The 23,532-nt window shown below is 39.4% G+C and overlaps 1 protein-coding gene across 1 annotated transcript in view; it reads right to left on the bottom strand.

Annotated features, from left to right (window-relative positions):
- The window catches only part of LOC127432897 (homeobox protein cut-like 1), a 178,946-nt gene that overhangs the window by 99,745 nt on the left and 55,669 nt on the right, over positions 1 to 23,532 (bottom strand). The window lies entirely within an intron of this gene.

Below are 23,532 nucleotides of genomic sequence, written 5' to 3'. Positions count from 1 at the left end.
TAATTATTTATTGGTTCCTTAATATCAGGCATATTGAAAAATTGCAAAAAGAAATTAATAATGTATTAATAGATAGATTGACAATAAATGACTGTTATTTTTTATCATTATTTATTGGTTATTGATTCCTTAATATCATTTGTAAGGAAACAATGTTGTCATTGATAAAGTCTATAATGATTTTTGACAGAAAGCAGAAATAAAACACATAATTTATGCATATCGGTTTTAAGACAATTTAACATTAAAATAAATGGTCATAAAAAAAAACAATAATGTTCGATCAGTAAGTTGATCACATTCTGTGTTAATATTTGCTGTAGCATATGAGGAATTCAGGATATTTAGAGATTTAGAGACAATGTGAAAAGTCTGATCGCAGATGAAGGAAAAAAACACAAAATGTTTTCAAATGGACATCTTAATTTATCAAATTTCCCAGGGCTAGTTTTGTTCCCATCAAAAAGAGAGAAAAAAACAGCATGTGCATGCACGTGTTTATTACACGCACAATCACTCTTACACAAACAAAGAATATCACCTTGTACTACACTTGATTATGGGCAAAGGACAGTGTGTGCTGTAAGGAGTGTGTATTTATTCATGCACTCTCTCTATTCTCTCTCTCTCTCCTGATATGCCCTCGTTTTTCCCCTTGCATGAGTTCTCCATGACTCAGTCCTCTCTGCTTCAAAAACTGCTCATGCAAAAACAGCAAGAACAAAAAGCAAAGTGCAGCCACCACCATATGCATGAATACGTGTGCTACACTCGTGCAGTTCCAGTGAAAAGCTACTCAGTTAGTTCTCAGAAATGCAACGGGGCAGATTTACAACTGTAATCTATTACTATATCATCGTGTCATAGTTACACAAGAATGAGCTGCTTTTTGGATCAAGTCAAATAAAAAAAAAAACATATCACATAGAGAGAAATAAAAGAAATCTGCTCCTCAACAACAAACCGTGTCCTTGTTTTCGGGTTCAGATGGCAACGCATCTCCCACTTCTTACGGGGCCCTTACAGTCGAGTAATTTTGATGCCGTAGTATTAAAGTATATCAGATTAAGATGAACATCAATGCCTCTTTCATTTGAACATAGGATGGGTGTTTCAACATGAAATTACATTACACAAGGCTGTGAATAAATCTCCCGGCGGGACAAAAAGCCCTCACATTAAAAGTCAGTATAGGAGTGCCTACCACACACAAACGCATTACTGAGTGTTGGGGCCAAATAAAACGGCACCCTGAGTGCTGTAATCGCTGGGATGCAGGCCATTACGCCACTGCAGCATAAAGATATACACATCATTACTGAAGCTGCTCGATTTCATTAGGAGTGTAGGAGTCACCAAAGCAGATATATTTAATATAATGGGCACAACAGAATTGGACTTTACAGGAAAAGTGGCAAAAATCTCCCTCTTTATTCCTCTCAATACAACTTTCTCCCCTTCACGTTTTTTTCTGTGATCTAAATGTTGAGTAGTAATATATAAAAAATTATCAGTCAGACAGGTTAATCTGGCGCTATTTGACCATTTTTAGATTATCGGCAATAGTTGATGAGCATGCATAGTGGCTGATAAACAGAAGTTATAGTTCTGCTGATAGCTTTGTCAACACATAATCCACTCCCAGTCAAAAGCATATATATTGTATACAGTGCATTCATAAAGTATTCAGAACCCTTAATTTTTTCACATTTTGTTATGTTGCAGCCTTATGCTAAAATGCTTTAAAAAAAAAATCACATCAATCTAAACTCCATATCCCATAATGACAAAGCAAAAAACTGATTTTGGATAACTTTGCAAATTTATTAAAGAGAAAAAACTTAAATATCACATTGACGTAAGTATTCGGACCCTTTGCTATGACACTTGAAATTTAGCTCAGGTGCATCCCATTTCTCTGGATCATCTTTGAGATGTTTCTACACTTTGATTGGAATCCACCTGTGGCAAATTCAATTGATTGGACATGATTTGGAAAAGCACACACCTGTCTATATAAGGTCTCACAGCTGAAAATGCATATCAGAGTCAAAGGAACTGCCTGCAGAGCTCAGAGACAGGATTGTGTCGAGGCACAGATATGGGGAAGGCTACAAATGTTTTTTGGATGCATAGAAGGTTTCCAAGAGCACAGTGACCTCCATAATTCTTAAATGGAAGTTTGGAACAACCAGGACTCTTCCTAGAGCTGGCCGCCCAGCCAAACTGAGCAATCAGGGAGAAGGGCCTTGGTAAGAGAGGTGACCAAGAACCCGATGTTCAATCTGGTTGAGCTCCAAAGATCATATGTGGAGATGGGAGAAACTTGCAGAAGGACAACCATCAATGCAACACTCCACCGATCTGGGCTTTATGGCAGAGTGGCCAGACGGAAGCCTTTCATCAGTGCAAGACACATGAAAGCCCGCTTGGAATTTGCAAAAAAGCACCTAAAGGACTCTCAGACTGTGAGAAACAAGATTTTCTGGTCTGATGAAACGAAGATTGAACTGTCTGACCTCAATTCCAAGCGTCATGTTTGGAGGAAACCAGGCACTGCTCATCAACTGTGCAATACCATCCCAACGGTGAAGCATGGTGGTGGTAGCATCATGCTGTGGGGTTGTTTTTCAGTGGCAGGGACTGATGGACTGGTCAGGGTTGAAGGAAAGCTGAACGCAGCAAAACACAGAGATATCCTTAATGAAAACCTGGTCCAGAGCGCTCAGGACTTCAGACTGGGCCGAAGGTTCACCTTCCAACAGGACAATGACCCTAACCACACAGCTAAGACAACGCAAGAGTGGTTTAGGGACAACTCTATGAATGTCTTTTAGTTGCCCAACCAGAGCCCGGACTTGAGCCCAATCGAACATCTCTGGAGAGACCTGAAAATGGCTGTAATCGCTGCCAAAGGTGCATCAACTACGTACTGAGTTAAGGGTCTGAATACTTATGTCAATGTGATATTTCAGTTTTTTCTTTTTAATAAATTTGCTATCAAGTTATCAAAAATCTGTTTTTTGCTTTGTCCTTATAGGGTATAGAGTGTAGATTGATTTTAGCATAAGGCTGCGTCAACAAAATGTGAAAAAAAAAAAAAGGGGTCTGAATACTTTATGAATGCACTGTATATACACAGTGTGTGTGTGTGTGTATATATATATATATATATATATATATATATATATATACACACACATACAGTTGAAAGCTATTTGGTTCGTTAAATGAAGCTTAATATTGTCTTTGTGTTTTGTTTTTGAGTTGCCACAGCAAAATCTGAAAAAAAAAAAAAAAATGATTCCAAACTTTTGGCCGCCAGTGTGTGTGTGTGTGTGTGTGTGTGTGTGAGAGTGTGTGTGTGTGTGTGTACACTACCGGTCAAAAGTTTTGAAACACTTATTCTTTATTATAATTTTTTTTTCTTCATATTTTAGAATAACAGTAAAGTCATTAAAACTATGGAATAACATCAATGGAACAATGGGAATTATGTTGTGACTAAACAAAATCCAAAATAAATAAAAACTGTGTTATATTTTAGCATCTTCAAAGTAGTCACCCTTTGCCTAGAATTTGCAGACATGTACACTTGACATTTTCTCAACCAACTTCTTGAGGTATCATCCTGGGATGATTTTTAAACAGTATTGAAGGAGTTCCCATCTATGTTGGGCACTTCTTGGCTGCTTTTCTTTATTATTTGGTCTAAGTCATCAATTTCAAAAACTTTTATTTTTAAATTAAATTTTAGTTTTATAATGAAATAAATTAATATGGTGGCACAATTATATTTTTGTCTACAAAACTAATTTCAAACATTTAAGCATATGCCTTCAGATCAAAAGATTTTTAAGATCATGAGAAACATTTCAGTCAAAACTTTTGACCGGTAGTGTGTATATATATATATATATATATATATATATATATATATATATATATATATATATATATATATATATACAGGTGCATCTCAATAAATTAGAATGTCGTGGAAAAGTTCATTTATTTCAGTAATTCAACTCAAATTGTGAAACTCGTGTATTAAATAAATTCAATGCACACAGACTGAAGTAGTTTAAGTCTTTGGTTCTATTAATTGTGATGATTTTGCTCACATTTAACAAAAACCCACCAATTCACTATCTCAAAAAATTAGAATATATCATAAGACCAATAAAAAAAACATTTTCAGTGAATTGTTGGCCTTCTGGAAAGTATGTTCATTTACTGTATATGTACTCAATACTTGGTAGGGGCTCCTTTTGCTTTAATTACTGCCTCAATTCGGCGTGGCATGGAGGTGATCAGTTTGTGGCACTGCTGAGGTGGTATGGAAGCCCAGGTTTCTTTGACAGTGGCCTTCAGCTCATCTGCATTTTTTGGTCTCTTGTTTCTCATTTTCCTCTTGACAATACCCCATAGATTCTCTATGGGGTTCAGGTCTGGTGAGTTTGCTGGCCAGTCAAGCACACCAACACCATGGTCATTTAACCAACTTTTGGTGCTTTTGGCAGTGTGGGCAGGTGCCAAATCCTGCTGGAAAATGAAATCAGCATCTTTAAAAAGCTGGTCAGCAGAAGGAAGCATGAAGTGCTCCAAAATTTCTTGGTAAACGGGTGCAGTGACTTTGGTTTTCAAAAAACACAATGGACCAACACCAGCAGATGACATTGCACCCCAAATCATCACAGACTGTGGAAACTTAACACTGGACTTCAAGCAACTTGGGCTATGAGCTTCTCCACCCTTCCTCCAGACTCTAGGACCTTGGTTTCCAAATGAAATACAAAACTTGCTCTCATCTGAAAAGAGGACTTTGGACCACTGGGCAACAGTCCAGTTCTTCTTCTCCTTAGCCCAGGTAAGACGCCTCTGACGTTGTCTGTGGTTCAGGAGTGGCTTAACAAGAGGAATACGACAACTGTAGCCAAATTCCTTGACACGTCTGTGTGTGGTGGCTCTTGATGCCTTGACCCCAGCCTCAGTCCATTCCTTGTGAAGTTCACCCAAATTCTTGAATCGATTTTGCTTGACAATCCTCATAAGGCTGCGGTTCTCTCGGTTGGTTGTGCATCTTTTTCTTCCACACTTTTTCCTTCCACTCAACTTTCTGTTAACATGCTTGGATACAGCACTCTGTGAACAGCCAGCTTCTTTGGCAATGAATGTTAGTGGCTTACCCTCCTTGTGAAGGGTGTCATTGATTGTCTTCTGGACAACTGTCAGATCAGCAGTCTTCCCCATGATTGTGTAGCCTATGAACCAAACTGAGAGACCATTTTTAAGGCTCAGGAAACCTTTGCAGGTGTTTTGAGTTGATTAGCTGATTGGCATGTCACCATATTCTAATTTTTTGAGATAGTGAATTGGTGGGTTTTTGTTAAATGTGAGCCAAAATCATCACAATTAAAAGAACCAAAGACTTAAACTACTTCAGTCTGTGTGCATTGAATTTATTTAATACACGAGTTTCACAATTTGAGTTGAATTACTGAAATAAATGAACTTTTCCACGACATTCTAATTTATTGAGATGCACCTGTATATAGTACTGTGCAAAAGTTTTAGGCACTTGTGAAAAACTTTCAAAGTGAGGATTTCTTAAAAAAATTATGACATAAATATTTTTCATTAATCAATTAACGTCATACAAAGTCCAGTAAACAGAAAAAGAGCTAAATCAATATTTGGTATGAACACTTTTGCCTTCAAAACAGCACCAATTCTCCTACTACCACAGTTTTTCTTGGTTGTTGGCAGATAGGATGTTCCAAGCTTCTTGGAGAATTCGCCACAGTTCTTCTATCTATTTAGGCTGTTTCAATTACTTCTGTCTCTTTATGTAATCTCAGACTGACTCGATGTTCAGTGGGGGGCTCTGTGAGGTCCATGCCATCTGTTGCAGGGCTCCCTGTTCTTCTATTCTATTCTATTTGCAAAAGGAATGTTTGGGAGTATAAAATATATATTTCCTATTGACACACTAAAGTAGCAGATAATAAATAACATCTTAAGACAAAGGTTTTTGTGAAACATTTCATGTGCCTAAGACTTTTGCACAGTACTTTATATATAGTTTATATATTTTTTTTAATTGATTAACACTTTATGATCACAATATAATACCCATATTTTGAATTGGGTTATTTCATGGTTTTGATGACTTTACTATTATTCTAAAATGTGGAACATTTGTACAAAATAAGTGTTCATTTCTTTTTACAATGTTGTTTACATACCTATCGTTAATCATAGTGATGGGTAACATTTACAATACAATTGTATATATTAATATACACCGATCAGCCACAACATTAAAACCACCTGCCTAATATTGTGTAGGTCCCCCTCGTGTCGCCAAAACAGCACCAACCCGCATCTCAGAATAGCATTCTGAGATGATATTCTTCTCACCACAATTGTTGTAGTGAGAAGAAAATGGTCAAACCAGCCCATCTGGCACCAACAATCATGCCCTGGTCCAAATCATTGAGATACAATTTTTTCCCCATTCTGATGGTTGATGTGAACATTAACTGAAGCTCCTGGCCAGTGTCTACATGATTTTATGCACTGCACTGCTGCCACACAATTGGCTGATTAGATAATCGCATGGATGATTGTTGGTGCCAGACAGGCTGGTTTGAGTGTTTCTGTAACTGCTTATCTCCAGGGATTTTCACACACAACAATTTCTCTAGAATTTACTCAGAATGGTGCCAAAAACAAAAAATATCCAGTGAGCGGCAGTTCTGCGGTTGGAAACACCATTGTTGATGAGAGAGGTCAACAGAGAATGGCCAGACTGGTTCAACTGACAAAGTCTACGGTAACTCAGATAACCCTGTCTGTACAATTGTGGTGAGAAGGGGTTGGTGCTCTTTTGTCGGCACATGGGGGACCTACACAATAGTGTTAACACACTAACTAACATGAATTAACAATAAACAACACTTTTACAGCATTTATCAGTTTTGGTTAGTGTTAATTTCTACCTAAACTAATAAATTTTTAACATTAGTTAATGCATTATGAACTAACATGAATGAACAGTGAACAATAGTTTCTAGTATCTAGTATCCATAAATTAACATTAACTAAGATTAATACATTCTGTAAAAATTATTGTCCATGGTTCACAATATCAAATTTATTAACAAATGCTAACATATACAACCGTATTGTAAAGTGCTAATAAGCTATAAGTAAACTGTCAATCTAATGCCAATATAATGTAAATTTTAGCATTAAATCAAACATCAGCCACTCTGCTCTCTAGATATCAGCATTGCCCATTAAAAACCATGTCGACCTAGTGGTTGAGCGATTTGTCCATGCAGCATGTCCACTGAGATGATAACAATAACCAGGTACTGTGACATGATGACAAGACAAGATTCTTGCAACTGGCTGACGTCTGCATCTCTCATCCATGTTCCATGGAGAGTAAAAGAGTGAAAGAGAGAGCTCTGGCAGAGAGCAGACGGAAGTGGCGGAGGGTAGCTGTGACCCCGCTGCACTCTTCATCTTCCCAGCACGAGCAGCTGGGCCTCCGTTCTCACTCTCCCGCCCGCACTTACTACTGTACAGATGACATTTATGTAAGTGCCGCACCAGAGGGGCCCACGTGACCAGGAGGAAACATCTCTCAACATCTGGTTTCAGCATAATACTCGGGGCCTGGCCAAAAGAGAGTTCCCCTGCCTGCCTTGAGCACCAGTCCAGCTCTATTTCTGACCTACTCCATCTTTCTCTGCAGATGCAATCGCTTGCTTTTGTTCGCAGGGACTGCAGTGCATAAAAATACATTTATATTATAATGGATATTAGCAAACGGATAAAAAAGCTTGGCAATAAAAGTAAATCTAAAGGAATGAGCCAGCTTTGAGCATCTACAAGTTGTTGTTGAATCCAAAGGGGTTTGATGAAGGAAACACGATCTGTTGGACTACTGCGGTACGGAAATGGTGGCGGTGGAGTCAAAACATGACATTGTGAAAAATCGTGCAACGTGACAGATGCTTAACAGCTAAATGGGCAAAACTGATGTGTGTAAAATGCACTTCATGGATTACGGAGAGGGAAGGTATTAGTGATATTTTGGCCAGGACAATAAAATCGGCTTCGGGCAATAACTGTGTTCGCAATTAATGGAAGCGTTAGCTTTTCCTTGTGTCTGTTCTAAAATCTACCCACAGCCTAGTAAATGGATATCGAGCAGTCTATTTTCTAAATTTTGTTGTCAATTTTGATTAAACAGTTTGTTTAATTTGAGTGTTTATGTGTACATCCAAATTGCTGTAATTAAATTGAAGTAGCCTATATATTTAGCCAATTCAAATATAGGGTATTAGCCAATTTTAAGCCAATATCTGTTCCCTTTATTTGACTTTAAGGGGCATTTTTTATCTTTATGTGGGCTTACTGTATATTAGTCATATTTTAATATAATTAACATTTTAATATAATCTCACATTTCAAATACCACTTAGTTTCACATTTAATGACAATCGCCTCTAAGACATGTACAGTGCCTAAACCCAAAACTAGAATACAATATAATGAAATATATAAAATGTTAGATAACATATAAAAACATGAATTTAACCGGGAATTTTTTGCTCCCACATTTTAAATATCTGGGGCACTTTTGCCCAAAACCTTGGTTAATTTTTTGACCCTGACTGGCATTCTATATGTACTTTTATGTCAGTGTTGGTATCAGTATTAATAGTATCGATACTATCATATCAGCTCTTAAGAAATCCATATTGGTCACCTACTGAAAATTGACACCTGCCAAACTTGGGGCTACAAACTAAACCAACAAACTTAACTAATGTACCAAATCAATGATCACATTCTTCACGAGGCTCGAAAGATACGTTTTACTCAATCAACCAGCAGAAACACAGATCTACCTGTGTCCCCACATCCAAATCCCCCAAATGTCTGCATCACCCTCTTCTAGCACAACACATCTTTAAAACCATCAGTTTGCCAGATTACACAGCTGCCTGGGCCAACCTGGTGAATTATTTAGCATCAGTGTGAGCCACCCTCCCTGTATCCCTCCTCCCACTCCCTCCATTATACCGCATCACATGCCAACCAGTCCTGGCACAATGGCATCTGGCACTGGGATGACATTGCCTTAGTGAAGTCAGGCCAGGCCTGTTTTAAGCTGGTGTCTGCAGTAATACCATCTAAGCTCGGTAGGTATGGTGATCAACAGTTCAGTTTAATCGTATCTGATTGACCGATGTTTGATTCCGAGAATATAAATGGGGGGGATTTGGGAAAATGACTGATATCCAGATGCAGGTCAAAATCTATTTAGTCACAGATTCAGGTTGCTTTGCCTTATGCCTCTATAAAGATGGAAATAAAATTTAGACACACAAGCTGAGCTATATGTAGGTCCACATGGAATCTAGATTCTAGGGGGAAATCTGTGGAATTCTGCAGAAATGAATTATAATATGGTAAAATGTGTTAAAACAGAACTAAGATTACCAAACAAAATTGCAAATTTAAAAAATGACAGGTGTTCAAATTCTGCAGAAATGGATGGAATTTTAGTTGATATCTATCTATAATATATTCACCACTTTCAATATGATTGAAACCTTCTTAATCTATTCTATACTGTTATGCAATGGTGATGAAATAATGTCAGGGGCAATTCAACAAATGGTTCAGTGAATCTTGCTTTATGTTTGAGCATAGTGTATTCTCCAGGAAAAATGGCTTGTTCTCCAAGTTGTAAATCCTATGAAATCCAGCACTGGAAATGGTGGAAATGGCGCATCAGTGCATGAATCTGTAAAATCTGATATTTTGCAGGTTCTTCCATGTAAAAAGGAAAAAGAATGGAGAACCCATCTTTGGTTCAGTGTTGGAGGACACACTGAACTTCAGCTATGCTCTCATGAAGGGATGGACAGGAAAGATAACAAGAAAAGGAATATAAAATTACTAGAAGAACATGTGTCCTTTCAGAATTCGCTGCCATGATGCTAGGGTGTAGTAGGTGTTGCCAGTGCATGCTACGCAGTTGATATTGTGTTTCAAAGAGGTTGCTTACATTAATAGAACACCTCTCCTTAACAAACGGCATGCTTTGAGGTATCTCCACAACTTGAACTGTGCTGTGAACTGTGAAGTTTATGTGCCAAAGTTTAATACTTAGGGAAAAGGGTTTATTCAAATCCCTAACCCCATGTAGGAGCAATAGTAATAGTGCTGCTTGCCTTAGCAAACACCATTCATAAAAAAAGAAGCAAAAGATAAATGAAAAAACAGTTTTTCTTAAATCTGCAATGCTTTATAACTCTATATGATGTGTAAAATTTGTGCTTACCTATAGCTCCCCAAGCGTATTTGTTTTTATGTGTGTGTGGGAGTGTGGGACTGTGTTTGTGTCTCAGTGTGCGCAGCTGTGCATGCTTGTCTAAATCTGGGCGTGTCCGCGTACCCTCTTTGGTGCTCCCACACCCTTAAGGTCACAGTCAATTAAACCAGACGGAGACCAGACCCAAAGTATCCACCCATTTTCAGCTCCACCTTAGAACTTACATGCTCTCTCAACCATACATACTCACAAGGGGAAAACGTGCACTGTATAACAGTATGAAGACTGGACATTACAGAAGGGGGAAAAAAGAGAAACAGAGAAAATGGAGTGTGTATGGGGGTGGGGGGGCCCTTTCACGCTGATGAATGCCCCAAGACGCTAGTCTGGTAATGAGGTCACAAACTGTCAGACAGACCCCCAAACAAAGCCGGCGTGATCTAGGACCGGCCTGTCTCTAAGACACACACTCTGTTGATGGAGGCTATCAATCACAAACACACACATACACACACATACAAACACAGCTTTAATAATACACATCACAAAGACTTGTTCAATTTTAATATCACAATGTTGGAAAAAAATCCTGATAAATAACTGAATAGTTGAAAAAAGAGTTGCAAGTTGAAATTAGAGATACCGATTATAAGATTACAAATTAGAGATACTGATTCTTTTTACATTTAAGTCAGTGTCTGATAACTGATATGCAGAACCAATTTTTAATCATTGTTCTAATTTGGAAATTTTATTTTTTTTCACCCAATTTGGAATGCCCAATTCCCAGTGTGCTTTTTAAGTCCTCGTGGTAACGTAGTGATTTGCCTCAGTCTGGGTGGCGGAGGATGAATCCCAGTTGCCTCTGCGTCTGAGACCATCAAACTGCGCATCTTATCACGTGGCTTGTTGAGCGTGCTGCCACAGAGATATAGCGCGTGTGGAGGCTTCACGCCATCCATTCACAGCATCCACGCTCAACTCACCATGCGCCCCACCGACAACGAACCACATTATAGCAACCACGAGGAGGTTACCCCATGTGACTCTACCCTCCCTAGCAACCAGGCCAATTTGGTTGCTTAGGAGACCTGGCTGGAGTCACTCAGCATGCCCTGGAATTCAAACTAGTGAATTAGTGAACTCCAGGGGTGGTAGCCAGCGTCTTTTACCACTGAGCTACCCAGGCCCCCTCTATTTTGGATTCTGACACAAAAACATATATTAAGTAGTCATTAGTCTACAACAATAAATTATAAACATGCATTTAAAAGTATTTAAAATAATAATAATAATAATAATAATAATAATAATAATAAATAAAATATAAAGTAATTTTATGTATGCAAAGTTGTCTTAATATATTAAGACAAACATCAATAAATCTGATACTGAAGAACCAACAACTGAATAATTAGAAAAGTGTGAATATTGGTATTAAAAAACAGTAAAAACAATTATTGGCCTTTATCTACTCCAGATTGTAAAAAAAAAAAAATAAAAAAAGCATTGATTTTGTAACATTTGCACCTCTCGTCCACACTGGAACATTGTTTTCCTCCACCAAAAATGGAAACTTTAAAAAATGCATACTTTGAAAACCTATACTGTTAGGAAACTGAAAAAGTAGGTTTCAAACTAAAATAAATCAGTGTGGATGTGGCCTACTTGATTTGTTTCATATATATTCAAACAGAAATAAATTAATAAATCTCATCCTTTTTATTTCAAACCATAACGGAATCTTTTCACAGAGCATACCACAAAAAAAGTGACCCATTTATTCTACACATGGTTAGCTCAGGCAAATGACCGGGGAGGAAGGGGTTATAGCAAAAAAAAAAAAGCAGGGAAAAAAAGAACTTTTCTTTGGCAATTAGTTCTGATGAGCAGGTTTGTTAGGCAGCAGCTATTGAGGGTCTATTTATAGAGATTGCTTGAGGAGAAAAACCTGAGATGCGGCCATGTAGATCAGAGGGAGAGGGGGATAAAAGGAGGGAAATGAAAGAGGAAATGGGGGGATGGTGAAAAAAGTGCAAAAGACATGGCCTTCTGCCTCAGAGGAATGCAGGGCAGCCTTGGTTTGGTGATGAAACAGTCTCACAGCGAATGAGTGGACATCCAGCCTGCCCCCTCGTCCCATATGACAGCATTTGTTCACATTTTTTCCATGTTCAGTTCGTTTTTTATATCACCTCCTTCCAGTGTCTGAAATAAAGCTAGAGTGTACCATTTTTAAATACTTTCTCTAATCTCATCTTAATATACAGAAACAACTATAAGTAATCCATTTGTAGGTTGATTTCTTTTAAAACTCTGGCTCTTTGGCACCATCAAATCATTGCTCTGTTTGTTTGAGCATCTCAACCAGCCCAACACAGCAACAAAGGCTCACCCAATAGTGTGAGTTTGGGGTAGGACTACCTGTTTGTTAGACCAATGGAAGACAGAAAAAGTGTTCATAAAAATATTACATTTAAGTGATGCTAGATGTGCCAAAATTATACACTTCAGCTTTAACTTTCTAAGTAAGGCTAATATTTGCCCACTGGAACTGATTTTCAGGAGTGTTTTTGACCTTTGAGAGGGTTTTTTTTTTCTACCCATATAAAAACACAGTGCATGTCCATTTATGTCAAATGACAAAAATATCATACAAAACTAGATAGGTCTACAATGGAATATAATGAAATGAGTTAACACATTTTAAATATCTGGGACGCATGTCACTTTCCTTGGCTTTTTTTTTTCTTCTTTGCCCCAACGCCCTGAGGTTATTTTCGCACCATGCCTCCTTCATATTGAAAGGCCTAATGTACTAGTGGACTCATCTTACAGCCGAACGTGCATTCATTATCTGACAGAGTGACTCTACACAGTGATTATTCATTCATTTTGAGTCAACGGGTTTACTATCTGCACGTCAGAGATGAACATGTGGGAATGAGCTGTGCAAAGCTCGTCTTCTGAAAAAAAAATAAATTAAAAAAAAAAAAAAGTGCCAACCAGATATCAGTCCCAGGCTTTTTCCATTCAGGGTGCATAATTGTCAGCATTCCTCTTAAAAGCATATTCCATGGAAACAGCCCCCCTCCATTCATCTGAACCTTGTGAAAACTTTAAATAGTGTTTTATGTTGTGCGACTATTTCTGCCTTGTAATTCTGTCAGAGGGTGGAGGGGGTCTCGGGCTCTGAAAATTACCTCAAATAAAACATGTGGTGGGAGGAGGCAGATGCAAGTGTCTCTAGCAAACACAAAGACATTTAGGAGGACGTATAAAAGAGAAATGGATGTAAATGACAGATATATATATAATATAAAGGACAAATGGGCAGGGTAGAGGGAATGTTCAAGGGAAGCTGGTAGATTTAACCATATTGGGTAAAAAATCAGAGGTGGCGTGTTCTCAAACAATTAAGTAAAATACAGACTAACCGAGCAAACACAGGGCACACAGTTCAAGAAATATTCTAGGTTCAACACAAATTAAGCTCAATCCAGCATTTGTTGCATAATGTTAATTACCACACAAAAATGTTTTACTCATCCCTCCTTTTCTTTACAAAAAGCAAAAATCTGGGTTACAGTGAGGGGGCCAATTTTTGAACGTTAAAACACTCACGGTTTCAAAAGTATAACCACAAGACATTAACAATATGTGTGTAAACATGATTTTAGTGTGATAAAATCACTTACTAACCTTTTCTGTGTTAAGTTATAGCCAATTTTACAACTTCGTTGCCATGACGATGTAATGTCAACAAACCCTAAAATGCCTGTATAATCAACTTTACAGCTCAAATAATACGAGTTTTAACAGAAGATTTAATGTTAGTGCATTTATAAAATTATAAGCTTCACATTTCTGCCTTTAAACCCTCCAAAATTGGCCCCATTCACTTTCATTGTAAGTGTCTCACTGTAAACTTGATTTTTATGCCAACATTATGCCATAAATACTGTCAATTGAGCTTAAAGGAATATTCCGGGTTCAATACAAGTCAAGCTCAATTGACACCATCTGTGGCATAATGTTGATTACCACAAAAATTTATTTCGACTCGCCCCTCCATTTCTTCCAAAAAAGCAAAAATCTGGGTTAGAGTGAGGCACTTACAATGGAAATGAATAGGGTCAATTTTTACACATTAATACTAACTTTTTCAAAATTATAACCACAAGACACATAAACAATATGCGTGTAAACATGATTTTAGTGTGATAAAATCACTTACTAACCATTTCTGTGCAAAGTTAAAGCCAATTTTACAACTTCGTTGCCATAATTATGTAATCTCAACAAACCCTAAAACCCTAAAATGACTGTAAAAATGACAATTTAAACATCTTTACAGCTCAAAAAATACACCAGTTTTAACAGAAGAATGAATGTAAGTGATTTCTGCCTTTAAAACCTTCCAAAAATTGGCTTCATTCACTTTCATTGTCCCCATTCACACCATTGTAAGTGCCTCACTGTATCCTCCATTTTTGCTTTTTTTTTAAAGAAAAGGAGGGATAAATCGAAATTACTGGGGGGGGGGGGGTAATCTCTATAACATACACACTTACAGTATTCACGTCACATAGGATAGTTCAGTAAAAGAGAAAAGAAAAAAAAAGAAAAGAAAAAATTGTAAAATAGGTCCATCATGCGCCAAGGCTATAAATACATACACGTACAACAATTTGTTACAGCTGAGAAGACATCTGTTTTACAGTGTCTGGACTTCAAGCATGAACTACATTCGCTGTTTAATATAAAACATCAATTTAGTGGATAGGCTTCCAGGCCATACTGATTCAAGATCAGTATTGAGATTGAGGGACAGAACTGCAGAGAGACTGCCAGCCCACCTCCCTCAGGAGAATCCTACAAATCAGTTTAATGTTTCACTGACAGCCATGGCTGTTCACAGGAGGGACCACAACTGTGCAAACGTCCCCACCCTCGTGCCACTGAATAAAGTGAAACTGAAGTCTGTTCTCTACAGACATTTAGACCGGAGAAGAGAAACAGGCTCTGTGTGGAGAGGAGAAACCGTGTCTGTGAGGAACTGGAGCGACTGTGTCTGGAATGGAGGGACTGTGTCTGTGGGAAGGAGAATCTGTGGAATGGATTGTTTGTTTATTAAAGGAAGAGATGGTGTCTATGTGGAGGAAAACGTGTAGGATCAAGTCCAATCCCGCTCGAGCCCCTCCATTATGGACAGCATGTAAAATCAGTTTAATTTAATGTGCTCCAGGACAATATGAACCAGTGAACTCGTGAAACAAGAGGCTATGTTGGCTTATTAAGGAGAAAAGGTGTCTGTTTGAATAGGAGAGGAAGTAGTACAAATACATGAATTTTAAAATATATTTAAATATTGAATATTTAAATAATTTGTCTTGTAATGTCATGTACATTTTTAATCTGACTGAAATTGTACCAGTCCAATTTTTGCTAAATCAGACTAACAGACCTAGATAATGTACCTTAGCTTTGTTCAGCATTAATATCGGTACTCGTTAATTGGGCCACAATTGGCCTCTGTGCTTTTTGCACTCTTCAAAAGGCAGAGGTAGTTGTGCTAGAAGCTAGAAGCAGCAGGTTTTACATACTGGAAAATGTCTACGTTACTTTCTCTTCTTATTCAATTACGCAGGGCCGTTCGATTACGCAGGGCCGTTTCTACACATAGGCAATCTAGGTGGTTGCATATGGCGCTACTAGCTGGGGGGGCACCAATGTAGAAGCCACCCCTCGCTGTGGAGAAGAGACTGTTAGCTTGCCAAGCAGAGAATTTGTCTGTTTAAAAAGGAGAGTGTAACAGTATAAGGATGGGCGAGGAGGAAGCGGGAACCGGCTGAACAGTCAACATAAAGTTTAATGATATAAATGAACTTAAAACAACATAAAACATAAACAAATGGACACACATGCAACACAGCCGCGTGCGTCTCTCTCCCTCGAACCGGCATCTCCGGCTACCCTTTATCTCACTCTCCCGCTGATCAGCTGATTCAGCACTGGCCATGCTCCATCATGGCCCGGCCACACCCTCTTCCTCATCACACTCCTCCCCCACCCGATTCAGGCCGGGGCGCCACCGGTCTGACTAACTCCCCCCCATCTCTGGAGGGGAGACGCTGCCCTTCCAGCCGTTCTGTCAGCCGGTGGTCCACCCTGCCTCCTGCGAACCTGGGGGAGAGACGAGGGGAGGCGTGGGGAGAGGGAAAGGGCGAGCAGAGACACACAGAGAGAGCAGAGAGAGAAGAACTTGCTCGCCGGCTCCCGGATGCACCGTCGCCCGGTCCTCAACCGCTCCTCCGCCCTCTGGCAGATGCCAGCTCGCTCCTCCCCCAGCGGATGGCAGCAAGTCCTCCGGCCTCTGGTGGACAGAACCGCTCCTCCCCTTCTCGGCAGACAGCAGCGATTCCTCTGGCTCTCAGCAGCCGGCAGCGACCCCTCCTTCCCAAGGCGGACGGCCACGGCTGCACCCCTGGCCGATGGTAGCGACGAGGACTCCGCGACAGCGCATCCCTCCTCCCTCCCGGGTTTCGGCACCACTGTAACAGTATAAGGATGGCAAGGAGGAGGCGGGAACTGGCTGAACAGTCAACATAAAGGTTTAATGATATAAATGAACTTAAAACAACATAAAACATAGACGAACAGACACACATGCAGTGCGGCCGCATGCGTCTCTCTCCCTCGAATCGGCGTCTCCGGCTGCCCTTTATCTCGCTCTCCGGCTGATCAGATGATTCAGCGCTGGCCGTGCTCCATCACGGCCCGGCCACGCCCTCCTCCTCATCACAGAGAGACTGTGTTAGGTTGTAAAGAAGAGACTGTGTTAGACTGTAAGTGAGAGAATGTGTCAAACAAACTCTGCTACAGCTTGTAAAGGAGAGACTACTGTATGTATGTGAGGAGAGTAGACTCTGTTAGCTTGTAAAGGAAATACAGTGCCTGTTTGCAGAGGAGAACCTGGGTGTGCTTGAAAAAGTTTAGACTGTGCCTGTATGTGGAGGTCAGCGCACCCCGCTGTAGCAGAGGGAGAGCACAGAGCGTAAACACATTAACGTCACTGTGCTGCTGTACGCTTGGCTGCATTCACAGACTCTGACTCATCAGGGCTAGAATGGGAAACAGAGGACACTGGCAAAGGGGAGGCCCAATGCAGTCACATGCTTGCAACTGACATACACTTGCAGACACATAATTGCACACACACAAACAAACCTATCCATCCACAATAGAGTATTTTAATGTATAAAAGTACACCAACACTCATACACAAATACAGTCAGTCTCGCACGACTGCAAGTGAGTACAAATTTCATCTGGAAAGCATTTGAAAAGGCTAAAACCCGAGAATCGATGTAATGTAATCCTGCGTGACATTAGAGGTTTACTAGCTGGTTTTACGTCCCTTTACAACCATCACACTTAACACAGTCTTTCATTAAGGGGAGCCGTAAACGTCAACAGCCATTACCTCATCGGCGTGAACCAAGTCACATGGCCTGCATGACATCAGTCAAAGCTCCATGCAGAAAAAAAAACAGTTAACTTGCACTTTCACCTACACATTTCTCTCTCGCACTCACAATAAACAAAATTTCTGCAGGTGCAAGCATCCAACGGTGCCCAGTGGAAATTTCAGGCCCAGTTCGCCCATCGACAGAAACAATATTATCATACACAATAATGGGTTTTCTGTGTTGGGCAAAGCGCAGATTCCATTACAGCTAAAAGCAAACAGTGATGCTGTTGAGTCATGCCTGTTAAGCACTATAAATACAGACCTGCTCTGTGCTAATGGTCTGTAGCCTTGGCACCTCCAACCACAGGTGGCAGATGGACTGATGGGTAGAGACCCAGGCACAGGGGCAGGGTGGGTGGAGGGATGGCAGCTGTGGTGATATATCTCAGTTCCCTCAGTTTGTCACTCAACGGTGGTGAAAATATGGAAGCCACACACAAATAAAGAGATGACAGGAATGATTGTCACATCAGTCAGGGCACAGAGTCGGCCCTGAAAATGGCGCTTAAAATATCCCATCAGGCCGCAGTGTAAAGCAAGCTGCTAAAATAAGTGTTTACCCTGCATGATTTAATGGGCCTTGGAAAGAGAAAACGCTAGTTTTCTTCTGTCACACCCAAAGGTTCAGCACTTTTGAAAGGACACTGTAGCTCTGTTCCAAAATCTAGTGAGCAGCCTCACTACCTACTAACTACAAAGGCGGCTGCCTCTGCCGTTTACACAATATGTGCTTTTGTGTTCAAACAGTTGATGCAGCGCAGTGCAGTGAAAAAGAATGCCAGTGTCTCAAGACATGCTTTTTAAAGTTGAAATAGTTGCAACAGTCAAAGATGTCCATGTAGTAGCCAATACATTTACATAGAGAAACAATTTTTTTTTTTTTTTTACAAAACAGCACAGATGGTCACATGGGTGAACGGCCCCTAAGGCAACCCTAAACCTGACCCCATAAGTGACACCATATGTAGTTTGGAACACTGCATACAGTAGGAAGCTGTTTCAAATGCCACACAATGAGCTTGAAGTTGATTTCAATAGAATTTGGCTTTAGCATGTTGCTAAGCTAACAGCCCAATTGACAAAAAAAAAAAAAAAAAAATACAAAACATTAACTTTAATAACACATTTATTTACACTTTTATTGATACTTTTCAGCACTTAAAGAAATATACGTTTATAAGCTTGTTTACAATTGACATTTATTTAGCCTCATTCGCCATGGATGCCTTTGGATTTGTTTTTTGCAATGCATTCTAGCCACGACCAACCGAATCCATTTTCATTTGAAAACATTGATTTTGCTACGTTTTTGCCTCTCATCCACACGCACTTTAGTACTGCATACTTTGGAAAACGATGACGTTAGAAAACTGAAAACAAAGTTTTGAAACAATGTATTTTTTTTTTGTATGGATGTAGCCTCAGAATTTAGCCAAAATTTTGTATCTAATGCATGTGGCCACAGTAATCCATTTTCGCTTAAAAACTCCATTTTCCCACACCTGGAGTCACAAGTTCGAATCCAGGGCGTGCTGAGTGACTCCAATCAGGCTTCCTAAGCAACCGATTGGCCTGGTTGCTAGGGTGTGCAGAGTCACGTTGGGTTAACCTCCTCGTGGTTGCTATAATGTGGTTCTCGCTCTCAGTGGGCTGCGTGGTGAGTTGTGCGTGGATGCCGCGGAGAATAGCGTGAGTCTCCAAACGCGCTAGGTCTCCACAGTAACATGCTCAACAAGTCATGTGATAAGATGCATGGACTGATGGTCTCAGACATGGAGGTAACTGAGATTCGTCCTCCGCCACCCGGATTGAGGTGCCACCACGAGGATTTAGAGCGCATTGGGAATTGGGCATGCCGAATTGGGAGTTTGCCTCCATTTTCAGTTTCCAAATGTCTTTGTTTTCCAAAGTATGCGGTAATGGAGGAAACCGTTTTCGGTGGAGGAAAATGCTGTTCTTGTGTGGATGAGAGTCACTAATGTAGCGAAATTAAAGGAATATTCCAGGTTCAATACAAGTTAAACAGACAGTTCACCCAAAAATTCTCTCATTATTTACACACCCTTGTGATATTCCAGGTGTGTATGACTTTCTTTCTTCACCAGAACACATTTGAAGAATATTAGAAAAATATCTTAGCTCAGTAGGTTCTTAAAATGCAAGTGAATGGTGATCCGATTTTGAAGCTCCAAAAATCACAGACAGTCAGCATAAATGTCATTGATACAGCTGCAGTGGTTAATGTTTTCTAAAGCGATACGATCACTTTTGCTGCGAAAAACGATCAATATTTAAGTACTTTTGAACTCTAAATCATCGCTTCCAGTAAGCTTCTCGAGAGGGTGGTCTCTCGTGTGACTTATTACCGTTGCCATGATAAGGATGTAATCTTATGTTCTCTTCTTGGTTGAGACATCCAGTATAAGCACACAAACAAAACCAACAAAGCTTCTGTACAGTGTTCCTCCTTCTAACTTGTAAACAGCATTGCTCTTCCGGCTGTGTCGCACGTGCGTCAGTTCTCATGTGTTTCAAATGCCAATGTGATTACGTCACACAAGCGAACCACTTCTGACTGGAAGCATGATTTAAAGTTAAAAAAAGTACTTAAATATTTACCTTTTTCACACCAAAAGCGATCGTGTCGCTTTAGAAGACATTAATTTAACAGCTGGAGGCATATGGATGATGTTTATGCAGACTGTCTGTGATTTTTTGAGCTTCAAAAATCGGATCACATTTCACTTGCAATTTAAGGACCTGCTGATATTTAGATATTTTTCAAATTTTCTTCAAATGTGTTCTGGTGAAGAAAGAAAGTCATGCACACCTGGGATATCATGAGAGTGAGTATATAATGAGAGAATTTTCATTTTTAGGTGAACTATCCCTTTAACCTATCCCTTTAACTATCCCTTTGTGGCATAATATTGATCACCACAAAAAAATATTTTGACTTGTCCCTCCTTTTCTTTAAAAAAAGCAAAAATGAACCTTAAATGAACCAAAAAAAAAAAACTAAAATGACTATAAAAATGACAATTTAAACATCTTTACAGCTAAAAAAAAAAAAAAAATGTTTTTTAACAGAATGAAAGTGCTTTTATAAAATTAGAAGCTTCATATTTCTGCCTTTAAACTCTCCAAAAATTGGCCCCATTCACTTCCATTGTAAGTGCCTCACTGTATCTTTGATATTTGCTTTTTTTAAAGAAAAAGAGTGATGAGTCGAAATTAATTTTTGTGGTAATCAACATTATGCCACAAATGCTGTCACCTGAGCTTAACTTGAATTGAACTCTGAATATTCCTTTGATGCTTTCAAACAAAAACCTATTAGTGTGAACATGGACTTAGGAGGTAGCATATTTAAGCTTTTAGAAACAGCCTTCGCATTGGGAGGGCGCCTATGATGCCTTAAAGTGCTGCCTACGTAGACAGCTCACTAGGTTTTGAAACAGAATGTGTGTGTGCTCGTATACTTTAAGAATCAGTAACCCAAGTCAGACAAGGACCTCAGCGGTATATTAATCAGTAAAAGTAGATCTCTGTTAGGACATCTAACACTGGGGACCAGGTGATTGAGACGGGGCCCCTTCAGAGGGCCGCCTTCCGGAGGTTACCATGAGCCATGGTGCTGAAAAGCACAGGACAGGCAAGCCCAGTGTTGAAAAGAGGTAAGTGGATCTAGGGTTAATGGTGTCTGTGTAAGTGTGTGTGCTATTACTGTATCTACTCTGAGTATGATCTTTACGAGTGTGTGTGTGCATTTAGTGGGTATATGTTTAAATGTGCGCATTCAGCATATGTGTGCATCTAACGATCTGACAGCACAGCCAATTGCTTGGGAATGATGGAGGACAGCCTGAAATCTGATCACGCTTCCAAGGCCGCTACACTGCCCACCCAAGGAGATGAAGATGAGTGTGTGGGTTATCGGGTGCGTGCAGACATTAAGACACACAAACAAACACCCACACATTCACTCACACAATAATAAGTTGTTTGGGCAACCTAAGGTTGCATATAAAACCCCAAACAAAGAATATAAGTGTTCTTTGTCACTCTACAATAATGTGACAATGCAAGCATTCTTTGTATCTGTTCGTATCTGCTGTTGAAGAATAGGCCTATACCGTATTCTTTTTCATTCAACGATAGTGTGAAAAACAACAGTAGTAGATGTGGTCTTTGTACAAAGAAAACGAGCATTCACTCCTAAACAATACATAGTGATTCTTTCACAAGATACAGTTTCAAGAGTATTGATTTACAAACAGCTAACGAGTCACACGAGATTCATACAGTAAATGGCCTTAAAGGAATGTTAAGGTCTTGAGACAAATTAAACTCTTATCAGCAGCATCTAGCATGCTGTCAATTACCACAGAAAATTTTGACTCGCCTAGTAGTTTGTAAAAAACAAACAAAAATTGCATTTACACTAATGCACTTACAATAGAAGTCTATGGGGCAAAGCATTTCAGATGGCTTAAAAGCAGAAACGTGCAGCATGAAATTTTGATAAAGCACTTAAAGGGATAGTTCACCCAAAAATGAAAATTCTCTCACCATTTACTTTCTTTCTTCAGCAGAACACAAACAAAGATTTTTAGAAGAATATCTCAGCTCTGTAGATCCATCCAATGCAAGTGAATGGTGATCCAGACCTTTGTTGCTCCAAAAATCACATAAAGGAAACAGAGAAGTAATCCATATGTCTCCAGTGTTTAAATCCATATCTTCAGAAACTATATATTAGATGTGGGTAAATCTTTTTACTTTACAATAGGTACAATTATATTTTTTTAATCAGTGGTAATCAACAGCATGCTGTTCATAGAGCTTAACTTGAATTTGATCCTGGAACATTTCTTTTACGATAAATGATTTGAACAATAACTGACAATTGTAAACTAGTAATTTCAGATCAGACTTTACACAACAACATTGTTAGGAGAAAATGGGTTTATAAAGGCTTATAATCATATGCTATGACTTCAAGCACTGTGTGTGTCAAACAAATGATGACTTTTTGCATTTGATGGCCTAATTAATGCAATCAAACAGACAGGGGAATTTAGATTCTTGATATACCCAGGCTCTTATCCTTGATCTTCCCAGTCTCAGGGACAACACTGGTTTTGTGTTCCATGGAAGAAAGTCATATGGATCTGGAACAACAAGAGGGTGAGTACATGATGACAACATTTTCTTTTTTGGGTGAACTATCCCTTTAAAGGTTGTTCTCGGACCATAGGACTGTAGATAGCGCGGGTTTGAAAGGATCACTGGGGGTTGCGAAGGCTCAGCTAACGTGACCAATCTGTTGTCGGCTAGGCCGCCTCAAGAAGACAGATTACTCTTCTCTAGGCAGCTCAGGGACAGACGAGCCCCAGAACTCCAGAGGGAGGGTTCCCAATCCGGCTCCTATTCCCATTCCTTGCCCCGCTGCTGTCGGCTCTAACGACCCAGTGCAATATCTCAGCACAAAGGGATTCTAAACAAGGTGGTAAAAATATATTCAGCTCTTCTAACAGACCCTGGGATCCTCACAGGGTTAGGTGTCAGGTCAGGGTACTCACACAAGCTCATTGATGAAAAATAAATGAATTCATATGGTCACGGAAAATTT

The sequence above is a fragment of the Myxocyprinus asiaticus genome, chromosome 42 (assembly GCF_019703515.2).
Source record: "Myxocyprinus asiaticus isolate MX2 ecotype Aquarium Trade chromosome 42, UBuf_Myxa_2, whole genome shotgun sequence".
Taxonomy (NCBI): domain Eukaryota; kingdom Metazoa; phylum Chordata; class Actinopteri; order Cypriniformes; family Catostomidae; genus Myxocyprinus; species Myxocyprinus asiaticus.
The sequence above is the reverse complement of the archived record's forward strand: the minus strand, read 5'-3'. Positions and strand labels throughout refer to the sequence as shown.